Source organism: Poecilia reticulata, chromosome 2 (assembly GCF_904066995.2).
Source record: "Poecilia reticulata chromosome 2, P_reticulata-male-v2, whole genome shotgun sequence".
NCBI lineage: Eukaryota > Metazoa > Chordata > Actinopteri > Cyprinodontiformes > Poeciliidae > Poecilia > Poecilia reticulata.
Window position 1 is genome coordinate 591,225 of NC_088831.1, and position 18,006 is coordinate 609,230.

The 18,006-nt window shown below is 39.8% G+C and overlaps 1 protein-coding gene across 1 annotated transcript in view; it reads left to right on the forward strand.

The window, feature by feature from the left end:
• The first annotated feature begins 245 nt into the window (after positions 1 to 245).
• nlgn4xa (neuroligin 4 X-linked a) overlaps positions 246 to 18,006 on the forward strand; it is a 101,121-nt gene continuing 83,360 nt past the window's right edge. The window contains exon 1 of the mRNA XM_008430309.3: positions 246 to 609. The gene's annotated coding sequence lies outside the window, so the exon portion shown is untranslated. The remainder of the gene's footprint in view (positions 610 to 18,006) is intronic.

Here is an 18,006-nt window from a genome sequence, read left to right on the forward strand (position 1 = left end):
TTTACATGATCATAGATCCGAAATGTTCAGACTTTTGCGTGATTATAAGTTTGAGGCGTCCCTGTGTTTCAGGTGTTTTGGTGGAAACCTGCCACAGTTGGTTCGGTACCACAACACCGAACCAACTGTTAAGGATGATGGGGAGAGAGCAGCAATCTATTGGCTGCAGGCTTAGTAAATTTCAGTCTGTGTAGTCCAATAGAAAGCCAGAGAAAGAGAGAGAGAGAGAGAGAGAGAGAGAGAGAGAGACCTGGTTTCTCCATCACTAATCTTGTACGCGCAATTCACTCTCGCTATGAGAGCAATTAGATTTAGCAGCGTTCCCAGCGCCTCTGCAATGACTCATTGAAACATCTTCAGTGCTGATAAAGCCGCATCTCCGTTCTCCTCACCTCACACACACGCACACACACACACACACGGCGGAAACATAACCCAGGACGTGCTGCTGCGCTCCCTCCGGCACACATGGTGCGCGCTGTGTTACTTTGGGTTTGCAGAGCAGGAGCTTGGATGTGGACTTAAAAACATTTTTTATTTTTGTATTTGCGCTTGTGGGCTGGAGAACCGCGAGACGTCAGGACTCGTATGTTAGGGATCCGGACTGAGGTGAGTGACAACAGCAGTCCGTGTGTGAGGAAGCTGCAGCTGCATGAGCTTCACTTTGATTCGAGTTGGTTTGGAGAAAAATGTCTGCGGTGAGGACGGTGTGAGTGATGCAAGAAGGAGCAGCTGGGATGAAAATCACCACGAATCCCTCATCGCGCAAATGACTAAGTGCGCTTTTCACGTTTCAGGCGTCATTCATGTGCAACCAGACTGCGCTAAAGCAAAGTCAGAGCCAAAGCAAAGAGTGAGGAACAGAGACTATAAGCAGCAGCAACCTGCTTTTAAACACATTCAACACATTGTGTGTTTGTCAACAACTCTTTTTTTCTTAGCTATCCAAGTGTGTGTGCGTGCGCGTGTGTGCGTGAGAGCTGCAACGCAGACTGACGTCCTCCATCAGCACAGCTCTGTGCAGCCCGGCCGCCACAAGATGGTGGTGTGGAGATCTGGATGTGGCTTCTGGAGAAACAGAAAACATGCATGAATTCACAGATAAGAGGAGATCAAACGGACTGCTTTCTGTCTCAAAAATCAAAAGATAGAACTCAAACTATCTTTGAGTTCCATCTCAGAACTCAAAGAGAGAGAGGGGTTTCACCTCTCTGGTCAAACCAGCTTCCATTGGTTTTACCAGAGAGGCACCTGTTCAACCAGCTAAACCTTTATTCTGCACAAATAAGACAAACACTCTAAAACACACATTTAACCTGGTCAGTGTTTGATATATGCCAGAAGAATTAGAAAGGAAGTCCATGTATGCTGAGATTGCTGCTGTTCAGCAGAGGTCAGATGATGGTGTCATGGTTTTGTTGGCCACTGCGGGTTCATTCACAACATCCAAGTCAAATAATGACACATGTGGGGATTTATTTTGAGACAATCTGCAACCTTATGTGATATGAATACATCTAAACATCATGAGTGTGTTTTACGTGACCCTCAACCCAATATGAGGAAGTGGTGAACAAAGTGTAATTAGCACTAAAATGAGTCTTTTACCAGCATGAGCTTGAAGGTCACTCAGAGAGGAAGACTTGATTCTCTCCTTAAGCTTCATAAAAAGACAGTTTACAGTTTGCAGGTGGCGTCAGGAACAAAACCTTCATTTTGGAAGACATTGCCCTGTTGGTCTTGGATTTAAGCTGTTCAGATGAGCTTTGGATCCTTGGTGGGGCGGCTGAACTTAACCTTAATTCTCCACCCTGAAACGAGTCGATGAGGTTTGAGAACCAGATCAGGATCAGCCTCCCCTTTGGGTGTTTTCCAGGCATGCCAAGGCTGACTCAACCCTGCAGAAGCTTGTCAACTTTACAGTTTTCCAGAAGTATCTGACACGCTCCATAAGGAAGACAAAGGCCATGTAAAGAAGTTAGTTGTTTTACTGAGTGAAAGGAGAAGAGTAGAAAAGGTGAACGCTACAGCCTTTAGGCGATTGAAGGAGATCCAGAAGGCTGGTGGTCCTGTGAATTTTCACAAGTCCAAAGTCTCTGCAACCATCTAACAGGATATTTCGAAGCACTTCATGTTTCTGTCTGCTGAAAAGCCTTATGGAGATGCAAAATTCAGTTTCCACCTTTTTTTAGTACTGGTTCACACTGTTAAAAGTACAGAGAGTCTGTGGAGTATCTTAAGAGTCACATTAAAGACACCAAAAGCAACAATTCCAGTTTAATTGCCAACAGTTCATTTCCTAGTTTCTAAAATAAACCTGTCAAGTCCAAGTGATAAAAAGTTGACCCTGGGAAAAAGTCCAAGAGTTTTGTCAGTGACTTTGAGGAAGTCTTCCTTCCTGAGTAATGCTTGTGGTGGCAGTGAAAAGAAACAACTGTCTGAACAGAGAAACCTCCAGCAGAACCAGACTGACCAGCTTGAAAAAGAAGCGTTCTTCTTGCATAAAACTTGGCCAATCAGGTTCTACGTAGGAATATGACAAAGTTTGATGTTCACAACCAAATTTATCCTTGTTTTTCATTTTTCTTCCCTTTTGACTCATTAAATGGAGTCTGAAGGGTTTACATGCCTATACTTTTAATGTCAGGTGAAAAATAAACTATAATGATAAAGTAGAACTATCAGGGTGCATGTGTGTGCACAGAATTTGTTGAAGGACCTTGGTAGTTAATTTGAACAGTCAGTTTTCTTCACACACCGTGATTTTCTTAGATTTGTTCACACTATTTGTCAAAGTTCTCCAAACTCTTTCTGATTGTGAGAATATGGCTTGTAAAATGTAGCTCTGGACTTTGGCCAGAGCTACATTTTCCTCCCATGAAGTCAATTTTCTCTTGATTTGAATGCATGCCTGGACTTACTATGACGATGAGAAACAAAATACATTTTTAGCTTTAGCTCTCTTGCTGAGGCAAAACTGATATTAAATTATATTGAACTGCTTACAATTTGAAGGCATTTCAAGGTCCTTTACATAATTAAAGAAAAAAAAAAACCAGTATGCGACATTAATAAATAGATGAAAAGTAAAGATAAAAACATTAAAAACATAGAAGACATCAAAACCCGCACTCTAACCCTAATTTAGCCATAAGCAACTCTAAACAGGTGGGTTTTAAGTTGAGATTTAAAGACACTCAGTGTTTCAGCTGTTTTACAGTTTTCTGGAAGTTTGTTCCAAATCTGTGGTGCATAGAAACTGAATGCTGCTTCTCCTCATTTGGTTCTGGTTCTGGGGATGCAGAGCAGAACCAGAACCAGAAGATCTGAGGGGTCTAGACGGTTGGTACAGCAATAACAGATCTTTAATGTATTGTGGTGCCAAACCGTTCAGTGATTTATAAACTAACATCAGTATTTTAAAGTCTATTCTCTGAGCTACAGGGAGCCAGTGTAGGGACTTTAAAACTGGTGTTATGTCTCTATCTTCCTGGTTTTAGTGAGAACAGCAGCAGCAGCTTCTGGATCAGCTGCAGCTGTTTGATTGATTTATTAGTCAGACCTGTGAAGACGCTGTTGCAGTAATCAATGCGGCTAAAGATAAACGCATGGATGAGTTTCTCTAGATCGCGCTGAGACATCAGTCCTCTAACCCTGGAGATGTTCTTCAGGTGATAGAAGGCCGACTTTGTGACTGTCTTAATGTGGCTCTGAAGGTTCAGGTCAGAGGTCATCACTACTCCCAGGTTTCGGGCTGATCGCTGGTTTTCAGTTGTCATAACTGAAGCTGTGCATTGATTCTAGTTCGCTCTTCTTTAGGTCCAACAATAATAATTTCAGTTTTGTTTCTGTTCAGCTGGAGAAAGTTTTGGCACATCCACACATTGATCTGTTTTAAGCATCTATTCTAGATGGGTTCAGAGTCACCTGGTGACATCGTGATGTAGAGCTGTGTATCATCTCTGTAGTTATGGTAGCTAATCCTATTTCCTGTTATAACCTGAGCCAGTGGGAGCATATAAATATTGAAGAGAAGGGGTCCTAGGATTGAACCTTGGGGTACCCCACATGTGACCTTTGACCTCTCTGATGAGAAGTTTCCGATTGAAACAAAGAAATCTCTGTTCTTTATGTAAGATTCAAACCAGTGGAGCACTGGACCGGAGAGTCCGACCCAACTCTCCAGTCGATTCAGTGAAATGTCGTGGTCAACAGTGTTGAAAGCTGCACTGAGGTCCAACAGAACCAGCACTGTGGTTCTCCCACAGTCTGTATTTATATGGATGTCATTGAACACTTTGACTAGGCCGTCTCCGTGCTGTGGTGAGTACGAAAACCAGACTGGAAGGAGTCAAAGCAGTTTGTTATTGTTAGGAAGTTATTTAATTGTTTATATTTTAAACCTGTTGTTACAGATCTTGGTTTTAAGGTGGACAGTGATTTTAAACTGGACAGCCAAATCAGAGCCATGGTTAAGTCCAGCTTTTATCATTTAAGGCTAATGGCGTCAGTGAAATCTTTTCTTTCCAGGCAGCATTTTAAAACAGTGATCCAGGCTTTTATTTCCACTCGGTTGGATTACTGTAACGCACTTTACCTGGGAGTCAGTCAGTCGCTGCAGCTGCTTCAGATGCTGCTGCACCACTTTTGACAGGAACTCGAAAGAGGGAGCATGTGACCCCTGACCCCTGACCTGGCCTCACTTCACTGGCTGCCTGTATATTTTAGGATTCATTTTAAAATTCTTATGTTTGTTTTTAAATCACTACATAATCTTGCCCCGGCTGACCTCTCTGAGCTTCTTCACCCCTACATATCCTATCGGTCACTCAGGTCAGCTGCTCTTGGAGGTACCAAGATCCAGGAGGAAGCTCAGAGGGGTCAGGGCTTCTCTGTCATGGGCCCTAAATTATGGAATGACTTGCCGTTGCAGGTCAGAGAGGCCACTTCACTGTCCACTTTTAAAGTTAATCTTAAAACCCATCTATTTTACTTGGCTTTCAACTCCAGCGTGATCTAGTTTTAAATTGCGTTTGTTTGTTTTAAATTGTAAGAGATTTTATTTTTTATTGTTATGTTGTGTTTTAATGTACAGCCCTTTGTATCAGCTGTGGTTGTTTTAAAGTGCTTTATAAATAAAGTTGGCATGGTTTATGAACTGCTTTTTCAATAATTTTGCTGATGAATGGGAGGTTGGAGGTCGGCCTGTAATTCTGCAGTAGTGATTTGTCTAGATTGTTCTTTTTTATCAGTTGTTTGATAACAGCTGTTTTCAAAGCCTACATAAAATCTCATATTTCATACAGCAAAAGCAAACTCTGAGGGACCTACAGGGCTGATAAAAGTCTCACCACAGCGTTTAGATCAGTTCCTGTAGGTCTGGACTGGCCTGGCAAGTCATTTTTTGCTGAGTGTGTTGTGGATGTGCTGCTGTGTTTTCAGGTCCAGTTTGAGCAAGATCTTCTTCCCTTCTTGTAAATGATCACATAATAATTACATTATTCTTGAAACTTTGCTATTGAAAAGGAGTGAACCTTTGTTTCGCAGGACTTTACTTTGGTATTTCATAGAAGCTAATGGTTGACAAATGACCATTAAAGTTGTAGATCCTTCATTCAGATGCAGCTTTGGAAATTGAAGCTGTATAAGGATTTGGTCATAAACTCACTGAGTTATGTCCAGTTTAAGAACCCTTCTTAAAGTCACAGATATGAAGACTTATTTTTTTCTGAAACAGTTGGTTAGGAAATCCTGACTGCTACATATTCCCGTTTGTTGCCATAGTTTTTGTCAAATATAGACAAATTTTGTCGTATTTGACTCTTTTTTGTTTAATCTCCTCCAGGTAGCAAAAGAAACTTTGCTGCAAGGCTTCGTTAGTTTTTTTAACAGTGTGATTCTCCTATACATATGTCTTCTTATCTATCAAACAATATAATTAACAAATCTAGAAAGACTATTTACTAATTATTTAATATTTATTCCTAACTAAGTTCATGGGATTCACACTTTGGATCCAACGGCTGGATTGCTAAAAATAACATAACATCTTCTTTGTAGGTCAGAGACGCCCCAGGCTTTGACAGGACATCTCACTATGCATTCTGGATCAAAATATCTATTTTATTATGACATAACTGTTTTCTGCTTTGTCTCCTACTGGACAAACACAATACAGCAAAAATGGCTTGTTCAGGCATCTTCATAGCCTAATTATGGACGCATGGACAGTTTGTAAAAGATACAAATATTTGGTTTTGTGGTATTGTGGCATGTTTAGAATGTTTTGTGTAAAATACCAAAGAAGCTTTTTTCAACAGAGGCATCAACATAACTTTCTAAAGTATGAAATCTTTCAATTTTATTAAGGTGTACCTTCATTTAGCAATAATCTATATTAGTATTCATTAATATCCATAACTAACAAACACCTTAGCTTTGTGGGCTTTGTCCTGAGCCTAAATGTTTGACTATAATTGTCATTGTTACATTTGGAGGAAAAAGAGGGAAGCTTGCAAGCCTGTAAGGTACGGTAGTGGCAGCATCATAATGTGTGTATTTGCTGCAGGAGGATCTGGTGCACTTCACAGAATAGATGATATAATAAGACATAGGACCATACTTCTACACCTGAAAGAGAAAAAACAAAGAGTCAGTAGAATGGCTTAGTCAAAACCCAGATATAAATTCAACTCAATATCCAAGTGAAATATATTTTGTTCTGTGAAAGAAGGTTAATTGAACATGGATTTGTTTGCAAGAAACCGTTGCTAGTAATTTAGTGATTTCGACTGCCAGTTTTCAAACACAGCGAATCAGGACGTTCTTTTCTCCCTCCTGCTTGCATTAGGGTTCCCTAATGTGACATCCTGTAGATTTTAATGTCAAAGCAGAAAACAAACAGTGCAGAAATATGCTAAAGCTTTCAAATGCATTCTACATACTCGGTGGTTAATCATCAGCTGCTGCGGCTCAAACAGTCTGTGACATCCTATAGTTAGGAGGACAACGCGTCTCCGACAGAATCATTTTATAATGATTGAAATGCAAATGACATAGAGCACCTTCATTGATATTCATAAGACTTATCTTGTATAATTATTAAGAGTGAGTACATTGTTCTCTGTCTGCAAAGGAGAGCCGCAGTGCAAGATCTGCATGCAGGCCGAGCCGTGTGAAGGACAGTTTGTCATAAAACACTGAGTTATTACAAATGCAGCTGCCTGTGTCAATTTATTATAGAAACATTTACAAGCACATAACCTGAGGTAACAATAAGAAACTGTTTGGCTTCATTTTGTTGCATTCGCTGCTTCTACTGGTTGGAGATTGTTATGAAGCCATGTGCAGCACTCCCAGTACTCTGTGGAATCATTTTCATTTACTGTGGGCAATAACCAATGATCAATAGTTTGTGAGCTACTAGTAACCTACTGTACCTGCTGAATCTCCATTTGTCTTTTTATTTATATCTCTATGTATAAATATGTGAAGGTAAAGAGGGTCTATGATCTTTTAATACAGATGCTTTCTCATATTGTGCCCCCGAAACTCACTTTGCTTTTTTACAATACAATATTAATGCTCTCAGTAGAGATGTGCCGATCAGATTTTTTCCTTCCGATTCTGATCGCCCATGAGGGTCGATCACCGATACCGATCACATAATTATTATTTTTTTAATCATAAGCACTGGTTACATTATGTGGAAAAAGGAACCATGAATTCACCTTAATTTAGACAAAAACTTGTTTTTAATAACTTTTTCCAATAAGAAAACTAAACTAAACAGGCATTGTGCAAATTGTACTGCTATCAGTAATACTATCTTTAACAGACTGAAAACATATGAAGGCTCTGAAGAGGCTAAATAATGCAAAGAGCCAAATTAAAACCTCTCAACATTGCCAAAAATATTCAAGTATAAAACTTAACATTCAAAGGCAAATACAGGATCCATTACAATAAACAATCCTGAGTTACTGAATGAAAACTTCCTAATAGCATGGCGGCTAGCTGATTACTGCTAGTTCTGAGTGGCTGTTTCTGACTGAGCGGAGTAATTATGCAGAACAGGGAGGAAATCGATTATTTTTTCAGATTATTTGTCTCATGTTTTAATCCGTATGTAAAATGTATTTTTTTAAGTTAGATGCTGCAGCTTTAAACAGAGGTTTGGTGTGAGAGTCACTACCAGGTGGAGCAGAAGCGGCGCTCCGTCTGTGAAATATTACTACCTGTAGCGTAGCAGCGGTTCAACAGCGAGAGCAGAACCAGCGTCTTACATCGCAGCTCGAAGATTTAAATAATTTTGCGGGTTATTTGTTTAGCTTTCTGACCGTCATGCTAAGTGAGTGTTTGTAGCTGTGCGCTGCTTTACCTGCTATCTGATCCTCCGTATGTCTTTTTAACTGCAGTGAGCCTCGATGTAGCCAAACTCCGTCAAGTATGGCATTGTTTTTATGCCATATTAGATTCGTCGTGTTGATGCATTTTGACATGCTTCACCCCACGTGCTTCAATTTTCGCCGCAACACGCAACCCAGCTAGCAAGAAAATGTTCGCACCACGTCCGTGAACGTAGTCTGAAAGTCGAACGTCGAATGTTCGGACCTGACGTTCAGCAAACGTCTGAACATTCACTCTGAACATTCCTTCCCAATTAATTTTCTTTTTTTGCTGTCATTTCACTTGATTTAGTTTTCACATGTTTAAAACTTTTATGGCTGTTATTATTTTTTATCAAATTTTTATTTTTCACTTATACAAAGTGCATACTTAAGAATGCTGTTTGAACGTTCTTGAACGTCTTCCGAATGTTTTTATAAATGCTGCTTAAAAAAACTTCCAAAGAAAACGGAGGCATTACAAAGAGCTTTATTTCTCCCTCCAAAATACATTTTAAAGATTTTTTTTGTTACTCTTGCTGTTATTCTAATGCAAACGTCTCTTCTATGTCTTAATAAAAATAAATTAATTAATAAATAAACAAATGTTTGGACTTGACGTTTGCCAAATTTTAATATATTTAAAACCTTTTTTTTTGACAAAATCTCTCTTTTTTGTCGTTTTAACGAGTCTGAATTTTGTCTGAAAGTTATCTGTTTGTCCGTGTGTGTCGTTTAAAAATTTGGTTACTAGCTTCAATACCTCATTTAGCCAGTAGGGGGCTCCACGCCCGGCCAGACATTATCCTCTCAATTCAAACAATGGTTATAAGTCCGATTTTTCTCATTTCTTTTCCTGCATAATCTACGTTGCATTTATTCAAACGTAATGTTAACGTATCTCAAAGGAGAGTAATACTTAAAGAAGTACTTCCATTTGGAAAATATGAATGTTCTGCAGAGTGACGTCACTTCCCAACTCGGATTTCTGCAATTAAAAAGCAACGCAAGTGATGGGATCTACCTTGTTCGGTAAGTTATTAGTGTCCATACTCATTTCTTTCATATTCTAACCTGGCACGTGGTTAAAGCGTAAAAAGCCACATAACTTGTTTCCGATGCTTGTTGTGTGCGTTTGTATCTCGCTAAGCTTCGTCCTCCTTCGTTTCGAGCACGTGGCGCCATTATCTCTTAACTTCTTAACCTCTATTATAAAGTTTGACTCGACCAGAAATATTTATCTACTTTTAGTGTCCTGCTCTTTTTTCCCTAATGTTACTTGTCCTGAGCCACCGAGTCAACATAACTGGTAAGCAGGTAATCTGGAGAGTTTGTGGACGAACCGCTTCGTTCATATACTGAGGGCTGTAGGAAAAAACAACATGGCGTCGGTCCGCATCGACCACTGAGGAGAAGTTTAGCTGCTGGCAACGAGTAAAGCTGAGTGGGAATTAACTTTTTCAGCGCATAAAATGATAACATTTTAAAACTTGAGTTCTACATTGTCCTTTTTAAAAAGCCAGATTAAAGAAAATAAATGCATTAATACTTTGTATTGCCACATGTGCAAAGCTTGCTGACATTTCCAACACAACCATGACAGGCAGCTGTAATGGGAGTTACACCATTTAATTTTACTTTGGGATCAGTTAAATATTTTTGAATTTAATAATTTATTTTTAATCCATAGGTGGAATTTAACTGACAGCAGGATCTAGAGAACCAGTAAGCACTGAAATGGTCTAGTTAATGTAAACTAGTTAATGGATTCTTGTGGATGAACAAAAAATCTAAATGTTCAGTCTGATCCATAATAGCATGTTGTTGTTGAGCCTGTGGTTTATCCTGAGCTACTGTAAACACTGTCTGTCTTTTCCTTCTCTCTGGATCATCAACTACAAAATAATATGCAGCTGGACATATTAATAACACAACATTCGTTGGTATCGCAGCACAAACTACTGGGTGATGTTCAGTTTAATTCAGTGTTAGTTAAATTGCCAGTTAGATCTAATGTTTATCTTATCATTTCAAGGTTCTTCAAAGAGTTGTTGATGCTAATGGCTGTGAGCAGGAAGGACCTCCTGTAGCAGTCTGTGTTACAGCCTCTGACTGAAGACACCTTTTCTGATGAAGAGGACGCTCAGAGTTGGTCATACTCTTTTTTAATGTACATTATTATGTTTATGTTTGTTTGAATACTTCCTTTAATATATCTGATTAAAGTAATGATTGTTTTTTCTCATATGTAATTTCAGGTGACAACTTGAAAGTAAGAAACAAATGTCGCCTGGCTGAAGATGTCAGCCTTCAAAGCAGAAGCCCAAGAGGATCAGGTAAAAAGTTCTTGTAAGGTAGTAATTAGGATTATTAGCTGCAAAAAAAGACAGAGAGAGAGAGAGAGAGAGAGAGAGAGAGAGAGAGAGAGCTGTTCATGGTTTCCTTCAGTTTGATCCCTTTATGTTGTTTCAATGTGTTCAGGAGTTACTACAGTATTACAGACCACTTTGAAATACATGACAATCAAGTATTATTGGACAAAATGTTGATTAATTGGATAAATCACACTGATGTTTATGCAAGTTTTTAATTAAATGTTTTTGTTACAGGTGAACTGAGATCTATTCAGATTCTGAGGATCCAGCAGCTCCAGCCTCCCACCTGTCCTCCACCTTCACCATCTCATCCACCAGCTGCTCTGTGTTCACCTGTAGCTGTTTAGTCCAACCAGTAACTCCACTAACCGACTCCCTTCAACTGGAAATTCCTCTATCCATCCATCCATCCATCCATTTTCTAACACCTTGTCCCTCAGTGGGGTCGGGAGGGTTGCTGGTGCCTCTCCAGCTAACATTCCTGGTGAGAGGCGGGGTCACCCTGGACAGGTCGCCAGTCTGTCACAGGGCAACACAGAGACACACAGGACAAACAACCATCCACAGACACACTCACACCTAGGGACAATTTGGAGAGGCCAGTCATGTTTTTGGACTGTGGGAGGAAGCAGGAGTACCCGGAGAAAACCCACCATGCACAGGGAGAACATGGAGACTCCATGCAGAAAGACCGGGGCCGGGAATCGAACCCAGAACCTTCTTGCTGCAAGGCAACAGCTCTACCAGCTGCACCACTGTGCAGCCCTAGTGGGGAAATTCCTCTATCAGGTAAATTTATCCAACATGTAAAAAACAGTGACTACACTTTGTGTATGTATCATATTTTTAATTGAATTATTTATAGATGTAAGGCATTTTTGGATTTGATTAGTTGATGACATGAATAAGAGAGTTAAATGCAAATAAAGGTTTGTGTGGAGGAGTTTTGTCTGTTTTAGTTTTCCTGTGTTAATCCAGGTGAGCTGCAGCAGAGACTCATCTAAAGCAGGACAGAGGGTCCTGACCTGCAGGGCTGAAGACCCCCAGTCTACATTGAAATAAATTTTACATTACAGCGTTTTTTTTTATCATTCTTTGCAGACTGAAGCATTCTGTGTAACGTCTTCAAAGCCTTAAGGAGGTGAAGGATTTTGCCGGGGAAACCCCGGGACGCTGTGAGTCGTTCTGACCCGACTGACAGTCACTGGTTCTGCTGAAGAACCAGTGAATTGTTGTATATTATCCTATTGCTGGACTTTGTTATGCCCGTTTCTCTGTAGCCAATGAAACGTTTTGTTTCATAAAACCATGAATAATACATGTCTCAGTTTAAAATATATATATATTTTGTCTGTTTTTCAGGGGCTGTACCAAAGAACCAAGCGTCTGATTCAGAACACCAAAAGTTTTAAGGCTCAAGGTTGTCTGGTTTGTTTCTTTGTTTTGTTTTTTTTATTATTATTTTGTGCTTGTGTCAACGCTCATATAATCAGTTCTGGTGTAAATATTTCTTTTAAAATTATATTTTTAAGCACCGGGTTACTTTGCTGACTTTGTTTTGATTTTTTATTATTGTGAATGACATTTCTAAAAACCCATTGTATTAAAATGTATACTGTGCTGTTTTACTTCGTTCTAAGAAGGTTTCATGTCTTTTTGGTACATATGTATAAATGTGATTATCATATTTTGTTGTGGGTAGTCTTTAATGTTATAAAATTAATAAATTCTTTGCCAAGTGTTTTTAAGTGGTTGTCATCGATTTTACAATTTATTACATTAGATTAAAATGTCTTGGAAACAGAAGACAACCGTTCCATGTGAAAACAGTAAGTGTGGGGTTAGCTTTCCTTTTCTACAATTTGTTAAAACATTGGATTAATATCCCATGGTAATGGAAGACAACCGTTTCTCATGAAAACCTTGCATTCCAATAAAATAGCTGCTATGTCAGCATTGCCACGGACCTAGCATAACCATTATATAGCTTTTGATTTTTGAATACTTTCAGCGGACTTTCGCATTTTAATCAACGGACATTCAAATGAAAGTCCGCCGAAAGTCTATTGGTGGTCAATTTTGAGTTCGGTGGACATCCTCCCGAGCAACAACCGGACATCCTTTGGAGTTCCATTTGGACGTCGATCAAACGTAATCACCAGACGTTCGGCGGGCGTTCAAGACAACGTTCAGCGGAAGTGCTCCAAACATTCAATGCTAGCTGGGAAACTTCCCCATTCACTCAGTGAAATATAGTTCCACACGACATCGCTTAGGATTTGATGCTGCGAGTTTGTGCACTGTGAAGGAAAGGAGACCAGCTGCAGACAGGCTGCGAAATGAGATTCAGGTAATCAGCTTGTGTGATTGGCAACAAGAGACCGTGATCGGCGATCACCAATCATACACTTTTTCACGGAAATTGGCCGATTATGATCGGTGGCCGATCGATCAGCACACCTCTAGTTCTCAGTGATGTTAAATCAGACTAAACTTTTCTTGTTTAAGTCAGTTAAGACCAGGGGTCCCCAAACTTTTTCCTGTGAGGGCCACATAACTTTTCCCTTCTCTGGAACAGTGAACAGTCAGATAAAGCTTCTGCATGTTGGTGTTCCCACTAAATACCGAATATGCACTATTTGGGTTGTCTTGGTTGTCTTATTTGATCGATTATTGACCATCAGTAATCTTCACTCAACCCCTTCTGCGCCGCCTAATCGTCATGTGTTTCACATCGTGTTGATTTTTTCACTGTTCAGCATCGGATTCTCTGTTTTTATGCCATAATTAACATCTAGTTTGTCGCTCCGTTTTATGTCCCGCTTCTCCTGTTTCAGAATTTTGCGCAATGTGCGCAGTGGGTTTTTTTTTTTTTTTTTTATTCCCTAAGGGTCGGGAAACGTATTGATGGGAAAAAGGCAGACTGACATAAACCTTTTAAAACAACGGAAACAATTTCGGTACTCTGATTGTTAAAATTTAAAAGTGCTGTGGTACCGTTGTTCTATCACACCCGTTTCATACCGGACCACTTACAGCACCAGTGTTGGCGCTATAAAATGAATGCTCTCTATCATGGTATCACCCATGGAGGGATTTCTTTATAAATAGGTTCATTTTTCAGAGAGATACAAAGTGAGGGTATCGTGATTTTGGAAATTACATGTTTATAAAAGCGATTTTCTGTTGTCCTTCCATGGAAGCGGGCAGCAACCACACGGACAATAAAACACTTTTTAATATAAGTTGTTGTTTCACATGATCACAGAATGAAGCTACAGTAGCAGGAGAACGGAGCTGCACCAAGAAGCTAAGAGAAGCTAACAAACACTAAATAGAAGAAGAGCTGCTATCTATACCGTTGCAGCCAAGCGTGATTTAATGTTACACAATACAGTTTTACCAAGTTGCTCAAAGTCTAAACTGGTATTGTTGTGCATTTAAGGTGTAAAGTTTACCTTCGACCAAACGCCCCCCAAAGGAATCCCAGCGCCCCCCTTTTGTAAAAATGTCCGCCAGCGCCCCCTGCCGTCCTCTGAACGCCCCCTGGGGGGCGGTACCGCCCACGTTGAGAACTGCTAGTCTAAACCAAACTTAAGACTCACAAGCTCTACTCATCTCCTCTCGACCACTGCCCAAATGCTCTCTGACTCTGGTCGCTATGGTAACGTTTATATATCCCTTCAAAATAACAGAAGCGCCACAAAAACGAACATTTTGCTTTCGTGAAAATTTTAACTCACGATAACGACTAATGGGAGCCCTGAGCTTGTTTCTCTGCAACGAGACGGTTCCATCTGGGAGTGATGGGAGACAATAACACCCGAAGTGTTGCTGATATCCACAGCCTGCTTGGTCTCTACGTGGCAAAGCAGCCTGAAGCTTCTTTGCCTCATTAGCAGCCGGTCGCCGCATGTTACGCAGAGCGGCTTGTAATGTGGGACTCACCTACCGGTCCGGGATAAATCCATTCTCCTGTCTCTTCTCTGGGCTTTTTCCCCTTTGCAAAGAAACTTTCCAAAGACATCTGACTGTTTCTTACTCATTTTGCTGCTTGTGGGCTCAATGTTGGCACTCAAGTAACCAGACTTCAAATGATTCACTTCCTGCTAAAGAGCCCCCTGGTGGTTGAAGAAAAATCCACATATAAACGGCTTATAGTCCGGAAAATACGGTAAATGAAAAAATATCTGAATGCTTTCTGGTATTGTTCAGGGGGCTGGACCAAATGTGAAGGCGGGCTGGATCCGGCCTGCGGGCCGTAGTTTGGGGACCCCTGGTTAAGACTTTTAAGTCACCTACTCAGGAGTCACTATCCACAGTTAATGGTCATTCAGAGAGGAAGAAGCCACTGCAGCAAAAGCATCGCAAGGCTGATTGATGTTACACCTGGAGGAAAAAGCTTGTTTCTGTTCATAGGCAGGTAGTTTCAGGCTATGGGAATAATTTGCTGCAGGAAGTTCACAAAAGAACTATTTGGAATCATGAGGGAAGATTATTATGTGGGAATACTGAAGCAGCATCTCAGAAAGTTAAAGCCAGGGACAAGCAGAGGCTAAGGCTAAAGCTGTTTGCTAATTGATTCAGAAGAAACACGATGACTCTGCTAAGGAAGGTATTTGGGCTCTGACATCTGAAAATACACATTGGGTTAGGATCATTTTTGACAACTCTTTAGCTTGAACAGTGCTGACAGCATAAGTCAGTCTTTGATCTGGTGCAGTGTGGGTTTCACAGAGTAGTTTTATAGCAGAGGGTGATTGTAAATGATGAACAGCTTGGGGCTGGCCACAGTACATCAAATACTACCCCTATAAGAGGAGAGGTGGAGAGGGGAGGGAGGTCTGGCTGGCTGGGCCGCCTGGAACTGAAGGCTGGAACGCAGTAGTAAAGAGACATTTCTTCACATTTCAGGTAGCTTCAAACCAGAAAACCACTTCAATGAGCTGTTAAGCGATTTTCTTATCACAAAACCCTTAAATCTGGTTCTCGTCTCTTAAACTATTGTCCTCAGAGCATGAGGATTCACCTACTGGAATTTCATTGGTTTTATTTACTTAGTTCAATCTAATTGGGCTGAATTTACAATCATTGCCACCTGTTGCTGATTCTGATCCATCTTAGTTGTCCTTTTCTCTTAGACAAATTTTAGCTACTGGAATGACATTCTCACGTTGATGTAGAAAACATTTACACCCAGAACTTTCTAGTTCAACCGTTCCGCTCAGCCATATTTTCAATATTCCTCTAATTTTCCCATCATAACATGGGACTCTAAGCTTTGCCCTGGAGATCTACTATCCTGCAGGTTTTGGATGCAACCCTGTTCACACTTGCATCAAATTAATGGGTCGCTATGAGACTTTTGCCAAACTTGATGGGATGCTGAAGAGGTAATTCAATCATTTTTTTCAGCTGTGTTGGAGCAGGAACTCATCTAAAACCTGCAAGGCATTCCTGCTGTAGAGTCTGAGATGAAGCTCTGAGTTTATTTTATCAGAGCATCTGACCTTTGCCAAGACATTCACTCTTTGTAAAATTAACCTAGAAACCTAATGTTGGCAATAGTCTTTCTCATTGTAAATTGGTAACATTAAATTGTTTTGGAACTAATTACTCTTTCATTTCTAGATTAATGGACAGTAGCAATTACTTATCTGAAGTCTTTGCTGTTGACTTTCCTTATGGACATTGTGTTAACACACCTTTATGCTTGAGAAAAATACAAACTTTATATTTGGTAATAATGAACTGCATCAGATTAGCAGCACTTTGCTGTTGCATTCCTTACCCCCTAAAATTTAGATGTTACAAGGACATATTTAGTTGGGTTTTTCCTTGTTGTAATCTTAAAAATGTGTTTCTTATCACTGAGTTATAGAAGCAAACATCTTTGTTTTAGATGTTAGGTCAAGCACATTTGGTTTTCTGTTGCTTGGCTCTTCTTCCAAGGCCAAAATGAAAGTACAAAAACACTTGAGGTGTGGACATACATGCTTCATATTCTTAACAAGCTACACTGTTCAGCATAAAGGAATACACCCTACTATGGTCAGAAAACCCTCTTTTAAACTCAACATGTCTCCTATTGTACTATACAACAAAACACTTTGAATGTGGGCCAGTGATTGTCAACAAAAAGTAATTTCTTTTACAAATTAATTCAAGCCCATGTTAGTAAAATCCATCACAGTTCAAGTCTTAGGAGAAAAGCCAAACTTTGTTCACTTTTGCAACATGAAAAAAACCCGTCGAAAGCTACTATTGCATTTCTGAAGAAAAAGAGAGTGAAGGTGATCGGATGGATAAATGTTTTTCCTGATCTGAACCTAATGGAGCGCTACGGAGAGTTCTAAAGAAACATGCTGAGTGTCGCTCTCTACCAGCATCCAGGCTCTAACAGAGACTGTTCTTCAAAAATAGAAAAAGAAAACCTAAACATTTGGAAATTGTTCTAGTATTCATTGAGATTAAAATGAATGCAATCCAGGGGTAGACTGTTTAAAATGAAATGTAAGAACTGATATTAATTAAATTCTCTTTGAAAAAGTTGCCAGTTTGTGTGTCTGTGGAAAAATTCAGTAGTTTGGTACATCAGAGTCAGTTCAATCAATATTGAGCTGCTGGCGCTCTGCTGTGCCGCTCCATTAGCAACCTGTTTGACCATGACTTGATGAAGTCTTACTGTTTGTTTGAGTTTCGACAACTCAACAGTCTTGATTTACAGCATCAGGATATGATTTTATAATCCACACACAATTCAATCACTGATGACAAAAATGCTATTAATGAAAATAACTTTGACCTCTTGAAGAAAAGTTATTAGCTTTTGACAAAACTTAATCTGAGTTCTTTAAGGTCACAGCAACAAAAAAAGGTTTACATTTTTATGCTTGTCAATACAATTATTTATACAAACAAAATTGATAACCAGTAGCTAATAATTTTCTGTATTAGCTTGATCAGTGTCTCAGCCATTCTGTTGTAGTGTTCTGTGTTAGATTATGTCTACATCATTGTTAACAATCTTTGGGCCAAACTTTAGCTATTAGACAGATGGCCCCACATTTGACTGTGGAATGTTTTGATATACATGAGAGCTCATGGTTGATTGAATGATTTTATGACACCCAGGCTCAGACTAGCTAAAACATGAGACTTTTTCTCCTCTACTGCAATCACAATCAAGGAAATACTCTTGTCCGCATGACTGCATACCATTGGTCTTGCTGTTCGTTTACATT